The following is an 11,331-nucleotide window of genomic DNA, read 5'->3' on the forward strand; positions in this document are numbered from 1 at the left end:
TTCCATTTGTGTCGCATTTTCCATACTGTGAACACGAAAGACTTTGTTAAAAATGTAAATCAGGCCATGTCACTCTTAAGTTGAAAGCCCTCCATTGGTTTTCCTGGCACTTGAAGAAATTCTTGCTGCTTACCTTAGACTACAGAATCCCTGGCTTTTGTTTCTCTCCTCTGAGTAACCCTCCCTTCCAGTCATTTCAGCTCAACCCTGGGAGGTTTACCTTAAGTGTTCTGCAGCCACTCCTACCCCAGTCATGCACCAGGAACCAGGTAGATGCTGAATTCCTAGTTATTATCACTTTCATGATAAGAAATTTGTCCCAACTTGTTCTTCCAATGACTTTCTACCCATTCAGTTTTTAGATTCGTTGCTTGGTTTTGCACCTCTCTTTGCCCTTTGGACTGGGCACCCAATATACTCTTTCATATAGGATCCTGACTCCCTCTCCACTACTGCCTTGTTACACCCACATTCCCTGGTTCAGTGTAGGCCCACAGTGAGCACTGTTCAAATGGATGGTACATTTGCCTAGACTATACTAGCCCCTTGTGGGTCCAGGGAAGTACCATGTTATCTACCACAAGTCTATTCTTTAATGATTGCGTGTGTACTCATATTGCCTCCCCCAACAAATCATTAGGTCTTTGAAGGTAAGTAATGTACTTATTTAGATCATGTTGGTGGAGTGTTGAGGACTTAGCAGATGTCATATCTAACCTGGGCTCAGCTCAGAACATGGTGGGACCTCACAATTAGCTGGCTCAGAGAAGAGCATTAAGACAGGAACGAGTAGAAACCACACTATAAGGAAGGCAGATCAGTCACTCATTCATTCAATATTCTCCTATATCCTAATAGCTATGCTAAGTGATGCAGAGAGAACTGAATAAAACATAGCTACTGAGTTTTATTTCTTTCTAAATTCTTGGTGTCTCATGATCATACACATGGTACATACACACACACACACACACACACACACACTTTTTGCTTTTCTTCTCAGTATCATTAAGTTTGCCTAAGAAGAATAGTGAATCATTGTGTATTTAGAAAAACCCAAGAGATAAAATGAAAAGCAGTGAAAACTAATAATAGAATTCAATTTAGTGGTAGATTATTGGATATATGTAGAAAAATCCATTAATTTCCTATATGTAAACAATAATCAAGTCAAAATTATTCCCATTTGCAATACCACTGGAAAGTATAAAATAGCTAATAATAAACCTAACAAGAAATATGTATAAAGAAAACTCTTAACTTGGGGGGCATATGAAACAAGCAGTATAATTTGAGAGGAATACAACGTTGTTGTTTTTTATCAGAAAATTCATTACATAAGGTATCAATTGGCCCCCAAATGATTTTGAAATATGTAATACCAATTAAAAGCCTCAAGAATTTTTTGGAATGAGGCAAAATTATGTTCTTGTGAAAGGATAAATGAAGATGAATCCAAAAATTTGAAAAGAATAATTGTGTTAGTTGTCTATTGCTGCATAAAAATTATCCCCAAATTAGGAAGCATAAAAGAACATACTTGTTACTATTTCCGTTTCTTTGAATCAGAAATCCAAGCTTGATTTAGCTGGGTGCCTCTGGCTCAAGTTTTCTCACAAGGCTAAAGTCAAGGTATCAGCTGGGGCTCTGATATCATCTAAATGTTCAACTGGAATAGGATCCACTTCCATACTCGCATATGTGGTCCCTGATAGGACTCAGCTCCTCTGAGTTGTTGGACTGAGGGCTTCGGTTCCTCACTGGCTGTTCTCAGAACTGAGACCTCCCTCAGTTCTTGGCCACATGATCCTGACCATAGGGCAGCTCACAATAAGGCAACTGGCTTCAAAGCAAGTGAGAAAACAAGAAAGCTTATCCAAGACAGAAGCCACAGTCTTCTTGTAACCTCACATCAGAAGTGACATGCCATTACTTTTACTACATTTTATTCACTAGAGTCATTAAATCCAACCAGTACTTAAGGGAAGGATATGCATGCCCAAGGACATGAACTTGAGGAGGCAGGGTTCATAGGAGGCCATCTCAGAGGCTGCCTATCCCCATAATTAAGGAGAATTTATGCTGCCAGCATTAGACCATACCATGAAGCTATAATAATTAAAACAGCATCTAACTGATGGCAGAATAGACATTGTTCAATAGAGAGAATAGAAGCCCTAAAACAAATGTAAATATATATAGGCATTTAGTACATTAAAATGGTGGTCTTTGAATCAATGAGAAAAGGATAGATGGTTAATTAAGTTGTGCTGGGAAAATTTGTTATCCATTTTAATATATATATATATATATATATATATATATATATATATATATATTGACTCTTTAACTCACTTAATTATCAAAATAAGTTCCATGTATTCAAAATAGTTAAATATATATACACTAGAGGCCCGGTGCACGAATTCGTGCACCTTGAAAGGGACTGTGGGCCACAAGGCTGCAGTGGGCACAGGTGCAGGTCTCGGCCCCTCCTCCATGCCCCTGCCCAACCCTTCCTGCAGCACATTTGCACATTAGCCTTTTATTATATAGGATTACATTTGAGGAGGGAAATAAATGAATCTTTAATTTTATCAGTAGCATTTAATCTTAAGCTGAGTTGGGATACATAGATATTTGTTATATAATAGCAAAACTTAGCTCACCACACATCAGGCATGGTTATAAGTACTATACATATGTTCATTTACATAAACTTCACAAAACTATCTTATAAAGAGAGTCCTATTATTTTCTCCATTTTAAAATAAGCAAACTAAGGCACAAAATCAGACAGCTTGAAGATTCATGCCCACTGTATTAGTCATCTATTGCTACATATCAAATTACCCTCAAACCTAGCAGTCTTACAAGCATTTATTATCTCTTACAGATTCTGGGAATCAGAAATCCTGGAGCAGTTCAGCTGGGGCTCTCTGCCTCAGGGTCTGTCATGATAATGCAGCCAATGTATCACCTGGGGCTACAGTCATCTGAAGGCTGGGTCTGGACAATCCCCTTATTACTGATGTAGCTGATGGCCTAAAGTCTCCATGGATTCCTCTTTGACTGCTGGTAAAGGCCTCAGTTCCTCATCTCGGGGACCTTTTCCTAGAGTTGATCTAATGTACTCAGGGCATGGTAGTTAATTCCCCCCATAGAGGGGAAGAGAGGGAGATGAGGGAGATAGAGATAGAGAAAGAGATAGAGATAGAGATAGAGATAGAGATAGAGATAGAGATAGAGATAGAGATAGAAATAGAGATAGAGACTGAGACGGAGATGGAGATAGAGAAGCCCCAGTGTCTTTAATGACCTACTGTAGAAAGGCATAATCCATCATTTCTATAATATGTACTAATTAGAATTGAGTCACTAAGTTCAGCCCATACTCAAGGGGAGGGGAATTAGGCTCCACCTTTTGAAGGCAGGAGTGTCCAAGAATTTGTGGACTTATTTTAAAACTGGATCCAGGAAATCAGGCTCAAAAATCTGTTCTCTTAACCAGTATATATACTGCCTCTCTTAAATTATTCTTCATACCAGTTTTTATGTGTGGAATATTTCCTAATAATTTAAAGGTTAAATATAAAAATTAAAACCATTAAATGAATTATAGGCAAGTATTTTAAAATTTTTAGGATGGGTTAATGATTTCTAAGCATGACACCCACAGTAGAAGCCCACCCCAAAAAAAGACTGAAAGGTATAACTCCATTAGAAGTAAAAATGTCGCCGAAACCGGTTTGGCTCAGTGGATAGAGCGTCGGCCTGCGGACTGAAAGGTCCCAGGTTCGATTCCGGTTAAGGGCATGTACCTTGGTTGCGGGCACATCCCCAGTAGGGGGTGTGCAAGAGGCAGCTGGTCGATGTTTCTCTCTCATCGATGTTTCTAACTCTCTATCCCTCTCTCTTTCTCTCTGTGAAAAATCAATAAAATATATTTAAAAAAAATGAAAAAAGAAATAAAATACAAAATTAAAAAAAAAGAAGTAAAAATGTCTAAATATCAAAATCACCATCAGCAAAGTTAAAAGGCAAATGGAAAATGTGGTAAAAATAATAGCCACATATATGACAGATGAAGAGTTCCTCTCTTTAATCAAAGGGTGCTATAAAATCACTAAGAAAAAAAATACATTAATAGAATAAGACATTGACATAAATAGACAACTAAAAAGAAGAAATAGAATGTGCCAATAAACATAAGAAAAAGTATTCAACTTATTCAATGTAAGAATAGCTATTAAAGTGAAATCTGGCCCTAACCAGTTTGGCTCAATGGAGAGTGTCTGCCTGCGGACTGAAGGGTCCCAGGTTCGATTCCGGTCAAGGGCATGTACCTTGGTTGCAGGCACATCCCCAGTAGGGGGTGTGCAGGAGACAGCTGATCGATGTTTCTCTCTCATCGATGTTTCTAACTCTCTATCCCTCTCCCTTCCTCTCTGTAAAAAAATCAATAAAATATATATATTTTAAATGAAATCTGTACTTTAACATTAGGAAAGATTGAAAAATTATAGTATTTTTAAGATTTGGAGGGAAAGGGAATTTTATATGCTCACAGGTGTATAAATTGGTAGAAATTCTGCAAAAAAAATTTCAATATTTATCAAAAATCTTAAGGAGTTGTATGCCCTTGACATAACAACTATACTTCTACAACTCATCTTAAGAACTAATTGGACAAAAATGTATGTATAGAGATGCTCATCACAGCACTTTATATTATAATAAAAAAATCTGAAACAACTTAAATGTCCAAAAACTGAAGCTTTTGTTACATAAATCATGGTACAGTGGTGAATGATGGAATACAATGCCATTTTATAAGTATGTTTACAGACATAGAGGAAATTCATGAAGTTAAATGAATGACATTTAAAGTCACATAAAAGTGATATAATTTTTGAGAGAAACATGTTAAGCTGTATTGCATAGAGCATATGTTACTAGTGTTAAAATGTTATACGGAGCAAAATGTTAGTAGTGTTAGCTTTAGAGGAAGCAAGTTGGGGTGATTTTTATTTTCATCTGTTTATTCCTGTTTTAAAAATTCTACCTGTGAAATAGGTCCAAATCATAAATTTGAAGTTATTTCTTCAATGACCCCTCAGTCTTTCTCCTTTGCTCCTCACTAAGTGACTAAAAGATAGAAGAGGCTGGAACCTGTTATCATCATTTAGTAGTCATTAACTCCCTCACCCCTAGCACAGCCTTTGTAATTTGCATAATAAAGAAATGAGTCTGAATTTCCCTGCCCAGGGATCTGCAACTGCTTTAATAAGCCTTCTAGAGTTCTGCTTTTAGGCAAGAACTTTAAGCAGCATATTCAAAATGATATGTTTACACTTAGAGCAAGTGATCAAAAACGTACATGAGTGTAAGTCTGTGTTGCACACCTAAAGAATTCACAGTAGCTTTGTCAATGTAGTCTACCACTTCTCAAAACTGCATCGCTGTCATTTACCTCTGTCATTTTAGAGATGGTTGAAAGTTTAACTTTGAATAGGAACAATTCTTACACTGCATACACAGGTCTATAATTAACAGTTAATCACTCTTATTGAAAGGTAACCAGGGCCAAATAGACAATCCACTTATTACTCTTATGCTCTAATGGATTAATGTTTTTAATTAAATTAGCCAAACTCTGGCAAACTTTCTATCAGGAAAAACAAAGTCCAAGAAAGCAGGTAACTGCTTTTTGATCTAAAAAGAGAAACTCATATTGAGGTCAACATTTTTAGAAGCCAAAAACAACTACCTAAACTGCATAATAATAATAATAAAGCATTTTAAAAAGCAATGACAAGCATAAAGTCACCACTCACTTTTTTTAAACAATAGAGTATTCCTGCATTTTAAAAGTAAGAATGAATTTGAATTGTTAAGAAAGAATAAGTGGTTTTCCTCTTTCTTAACTGATAAAAATCTCACAAACTCCTTTATTCCTATTAGGCCACACATGCCAAATAAAACCAATATAAACTTACAAAGTTTTAAAAATTACTTGATTACTTCATTTGGGGAGATTTTTATGAGTAACTTGCCACTATTTTTTCTGAATGATTATTGATTATCTTTGGAAAAGAAATATTGGCTGATGGTACTTGTCCATTTAGAACATGAAGAAAAGGTTTTGGAGCTATCAATTCCCACTGAGAACCAACTCCTTTGATAGTATTAAATAAATAATAAGAATAAAGTTATAACATCCAATCTCTGATTCAGCACCTGGCTTAATGAGGTAATGTTAAGTGCTTTGAAATCCTCAGAGAGTAAAAAGAACATAACATCATTCTATTATTAGAGATTAATATTTCAACTTTTCATTTTATTTTAATATTTTCACATTGGTCTCTTTTGCAATGCTTACCTATATTTGATGAAACAAGATAAGATAGATAAGATAGAAATAAGCAAAAAGTCTAAGGGACTTAGAAATATTTGGGGTGGTCCTTTCTATCAATGATGTTTAATGAAGTGAAGTTTATTGTATTTAGAATGGCATTAAACTAATACTTAAAAGAGGCATCTGTTACATAGTAGAAACAAGCTAAGAATCAGTTCTTTTTTCATTATCTGTGGGACTGCTGGCTGATCATCAACCTAAAAAATGGTGACTAATAAGACCATCTCCAGCTACAATATTCTTTGAGCACATTAAGTCCAAGTTGAGAAAGACCTGTACCTGAAAGTGATTCCGAATTTTTGGACTGGAACCCGGATTCTTTGTCCGCCGGAGTCGAGAATGAAACCACGGACAGAGGGTAGTATAGCAAAGGTGGAGATTTATTGAAGAACAAGTACAGACTCCCCCACATGGGGAGAGGGAAAGAGTCCCACAGAATGGAATCCCACATGGGGAGGGGGAAAGGGTCCCACTGAGTTCCTTTTCCCTATGGCTTATAAAGGCTGCAGATCCTGGTGCCTTGATATCCCCTCTGATAGGTCACTATTCCCTTAGACTGGTTACTATAGTGACTCCCGAGGCCCTCCTCCCTCATTGTCTTCCTACTCCTTCTGGGCTTTCTTCCTCCTTCTTTATTTTGTAAATATAGACCTTTCTTGGCTGCTTCCACTTCCCTTATCTTATGGAGCTTTAACGGCACCTGGCTTCCTTGTGTTATGGAAATGTACCTTCTCCCAGTCTGTAGCCCTGTGTTTTTCCATGGACCCCAATTCTAAAAATTCCCTAAGCCTGCCTATATTCCCCTAAAGTTCCTGTTTCAAAAGTGTCTAATTAGGGTGGTTTGTGCTTCAATATGGGGGTGCTTCCTTAGGAACCCTAACCTAAGAACCCTCAGTCTATGAGAACTCCAAGGTCATTCATTGACATAACCAAGTTCCCTCCCAAGGAAATCAAAACGATCACCTTCAGCTCTAGCTGGTTTGCTTCAGTGGGTAGAGCATCAGCCTGCAAACTGAAGGGTCCTGGGTTCGGTTCCAGTCAAGGGCACATACCCGGGTTGTGGACTTGACCCCTAGTAGGGTGTGTGCAGGAAGCAGCTGATTGATGATTCTCTCTCATCATTGATGTTTCTATCTTTCCCCTCTCTCTTTCTCTCTAAAATCAATAAAAATATATTAAAAAAAAAAAAACAAGAATGATCACCTTCAATTATCAATTCACCTTGACTAATGACATCATTTGTTCAAAATTACGTTTAGAATCAAACCAGCAATTTGGTCCAGAGCTTACCCATCCTGAGTCAACGATGCACTAAATTCCCTAAGTTTTAAGCTATGTGAGAAATCAAAATAAAGAAAAGGTTTTCCGTCATTATTTAGCCTAATACTCCCTTTTCAATATCATCAAAAATTCAGGTCACAAAACTAAGTTGAAGATTTTAAAACATTCTGTTACGATTTCACTTTTGGAAGGTCCCACTCCCTTGAGATGAAAACACTGAGGACCCTTTCTTTGAGATTTTGGTACTAGACAAAGCTTTGCCTCCCCTGAGAGGTAAGTACACTTTCTCCTTTCTGGTGGCTGAGTTGTAATTTATCATGCCTCCTTCTTACCCAGCCTGACAAGAAGCTTAGACTTAGGGTTGAAACTCAGTCACAGCAACCACGTGAACAATTACAGTTAGCATATTTTTCTTGTCCTTTTTTTCTATATCCTGCTTTTTAAAAATTTTTTATTAACCTTCTTGCTAAGTCATTTTTTATGTCATTGGCAACCTTTATTCAAAAGAGATTTAAGAATAAGTACAACTGTAAAATGAGCCTAAAATATAAACATTAGTTTATTTCCAAAGAACAACATCCTTTACCTCTATACAGTGATATTAAAATTAAAAGATAGTTTATTTGAGACTGAACAGCATGATATCAGCAAAATCTAGACAAGTAATTTATTAGATGCTTCATCAAGTGTCTCAATCCATTTTGCATTATTAAGCTCTTGGGAAAAATTGAGACTTCTTTAAACACTTAGAGTGCTCAATTAAATTAAATATTTTGTAAAAATACTTAAAACTCATTTTTAGGTAAAAGCCTACCTTCAAAGTGAAGACAAAACTTAGAACCAGAGGCTCTGTATTATCTAGGGGAGTATTAGCTGCTCTAATAAATCCAAAGTGTGTAAAGACTCAAACACATCTGAAGTTTATTTTTCCTGGTTAGCAGGAAAAATATATAGGTTGTGCTTCAGGTGACCTGGGTTCCTTCCATCTTTGCAAGCTTCACCACTCCCTAGGATATCCAGCTGGCATAAAGGAAAGAGAGCACAAAGCATTGGATTGAAAATAACATATTACTCCCATCCTCATTCCATTGGTGAAGACCAGTCAGGTGGCCACATCTAGAAGTAAAACAAGGAATGGGGGCAGGGCATTAGGACTAGGAAATGTAGTTCATGGCTGAATAGCCAACTTTCCAGTAATAACTCCATACAATGGAAAGGGAGCATGTAAAGTTTTGTGGGCAGCTTGCCCTGCCTGTTACAGGTTCATGCCTTTCCATCCTTTGTGTCAAAACTCTCCATCCTCTATGCAATGGCAAACACTCAAACACAAAGGAGTAATTTGGCACCATAACTTATTCCATGTCAGACTGGGGTGCCGGCGGAGAAGAGCTGTGGTAGAAGGCAGCTGAATAGAACCAGGAAATCACACCAAAGACTGAAGAGGTAAGTAGACACCAGTCCTGAGGTCATAAATGGACATCTTTCTTCTGTGTTGTTGAGTTCATGGAAACCAAATAAACTAGATAGTCCAGGACAGACTCAGTCTCATTTTCTTGTCTTCAGTGAAGGTTCTTTGTTTAACGTGTTACAAAATATGATACCTCTGAAAGACTTTTCTTAGTAAAAAAATTACAAGTCAGAAAATTTACTTTGTCAAGCCAAATGTCCTGATGTTTATTCAGGAAATACAGTTATTACCTGGGTTATGGGTTTAGCTCAGCCATTAAATAGTTGTGTGACTTTAGACAACCTACTTCACCTCTGTGGCTCTCAGAATTCTTTGTTTTAAAAAAAAATATATAAAGGGAATATATATATATATATATATATATATATATATATATATAGTCTCAAGGGATTCAGCCAGATGGTAGCTAATATTCAACTAAGATCCAAGTTGAAAAACTCTGCAATCTGAGTTTTTAAAACTCTGCAATATAAAGCCAATCCAATTTGAACATATTTTTAACTTAATATATTCTGGCATCAACAGTAAATCAAGTTATTGTAATAAATGCATCCATTGACTGGATTTTGAACAAGAAATGGTTTGTTAAATCCAAATATTGCCTACAGTGGGGGCTATTCTCTCCATATACAGACAACACTTAACAAAATGCCTAATCTGATGTTGGAGAATAGAGTCTTGATAAGTCTTTACCTCTTTACAACCATGAATGACATTGCCTTTAATTGAATGACATGAAACTTCATGCACAACTTCTTGACCTAGTTATCTGAAAAGAAAGCACACTAAAGTTAATTAATCAAAATGTGTTATAAACATAAATACCAGTCTTCACCTATTAGGTGCTTCCTGGGCCAGTCAGAATGTCCTTCAGTAACAGCTGAGTGCCTGATTTCGTGAACTAATCATAATCTGGTTACTCATTGGGGTAACTCTGCCTTCCTTAAGCAGTGCCCCAGGCCAAGGAGCTGCTGCCAGGAAGTGAGCCATTTCCCCCCACTCTCCTCCCTGCACCACTTAGAGAGTCCAGGGCTGGGGAAGTGTCCTGTCACCTCTCCCATGTCCGAGTTCATCATGCCTCCCCAGCAAGTATCCTCACGCAGCCTAACTCAACATCTAACTCTCAATTGGAGAACAAAGTAGCACTATCTTTGGCTTTGGCTTTATTTGCTTTGCAAACCTCACTACAGAAACTTTGGTGCACAGTTTCAGAAACTGGTAGACATCATAAAAGAGGAAGCGGTCAGTTCTACCTCGGTGGAGTGTCAGGGGGAAGGTTTAGAAAAGGCTTCATAAATAAGATTGGCACTTGAGCTCTTCCCTTAAGCAGCCTGAGGTGATCTCTGAAAATAGTTTGCTATTCATTTAACCCAGAAAGCCCCACAAAATCATGCAAATCAAGAGGTTCAAAACTTCGTGTTCACTTGAAGAACACTCATGAAACTGCCATTAAGGGTATGCATATCCAAAATGCCACCAAGTATCTGAAGGATATCACTTGAGAGAAACAGTGTGTGCCATTCCGCCGTTACAATGGTGGAGGTGGTAGGTGTCCTTCAGGCCAAACAGTGGGGCTGGACACAGGGTCGGCGGCCCCAAAAAAGAGTGCTGACAATTTGCTGCACATGCTTAAAAATGCAGAGAGTAATGATGAACTTACGGGTTTAGATGTAGATTATCCGGTCATTGAACACTTCAGGTTGACAAACTTCCCAAGATGTAGCACAGAACTTACCCATTCATGAGCTCTCCCTGCCACATGGACATGATCCTACTGAAAAAGAGCAGATTGTTCCCAAACCAGAAGAGGAGGCTGCACAGAAGGAAAAAGTATCCTAGAAGAAACTAAAACAAAAACTTACAGCCCGGGAATAAATTCAGCATGAAATATATGCTAATGAAAGTTAAAAAAAAAAAAGATGACACTTGAGAAGCTCTTTGAAGACAGGAGGGACAAGGAGATTGACAAGGAAGGATACTCTTTCTAAAATGCATAGACTAGAGAAATAAACCCAAACTAGGTCATGGAGGACCTAGTACAGGGGGCTAGAGTTTGAACTTCATCTTGTGAATAATGGAAAATCCCTGAAGGATTTTGAGCATCAGGGTAACATGATAAAATTGCATTTTACTGAGATTGTTATTCCGGCAACAGTGTGGAGGG

General features: G+C 37.5%; 1 pseudogene across 1 annotated transcript in view; it reads left to right on the top strand.

Annotated features, from left to right (window-relative positions):
- The window catches only part of LOC307113426 (large ribosomal subunit protein uL22-like), a 65,864-nt pseudogene extending 54,822 nt beyond the window's left edge, over positions 1–11,042 (top strand). Inside the window, exon 2 of the transcript in view lies at positions 10,542–11,042. The product of the transcript in view is annotated as a large ribosomal subunit protein uL22-like (transcript). The remainder of the gene's footprint in view (positions 1–10,541) is intronic.
- Positions 11,043–11,331: the final 289 nt, after the last annotated feature.

This window comes from Cnephaeus nilssonii, assembly GCF_951640355.1.
Source record: "Cnephaeus nilssonii genome assembly, chromosome: 17".
NCBI classification, from domain to species: Eukaryota; Metazoa; Chordata; class Mammalia; order Chiroptera; family Vespertilionidae; genus Cnephaeus; species Cnephaeus nilssonii.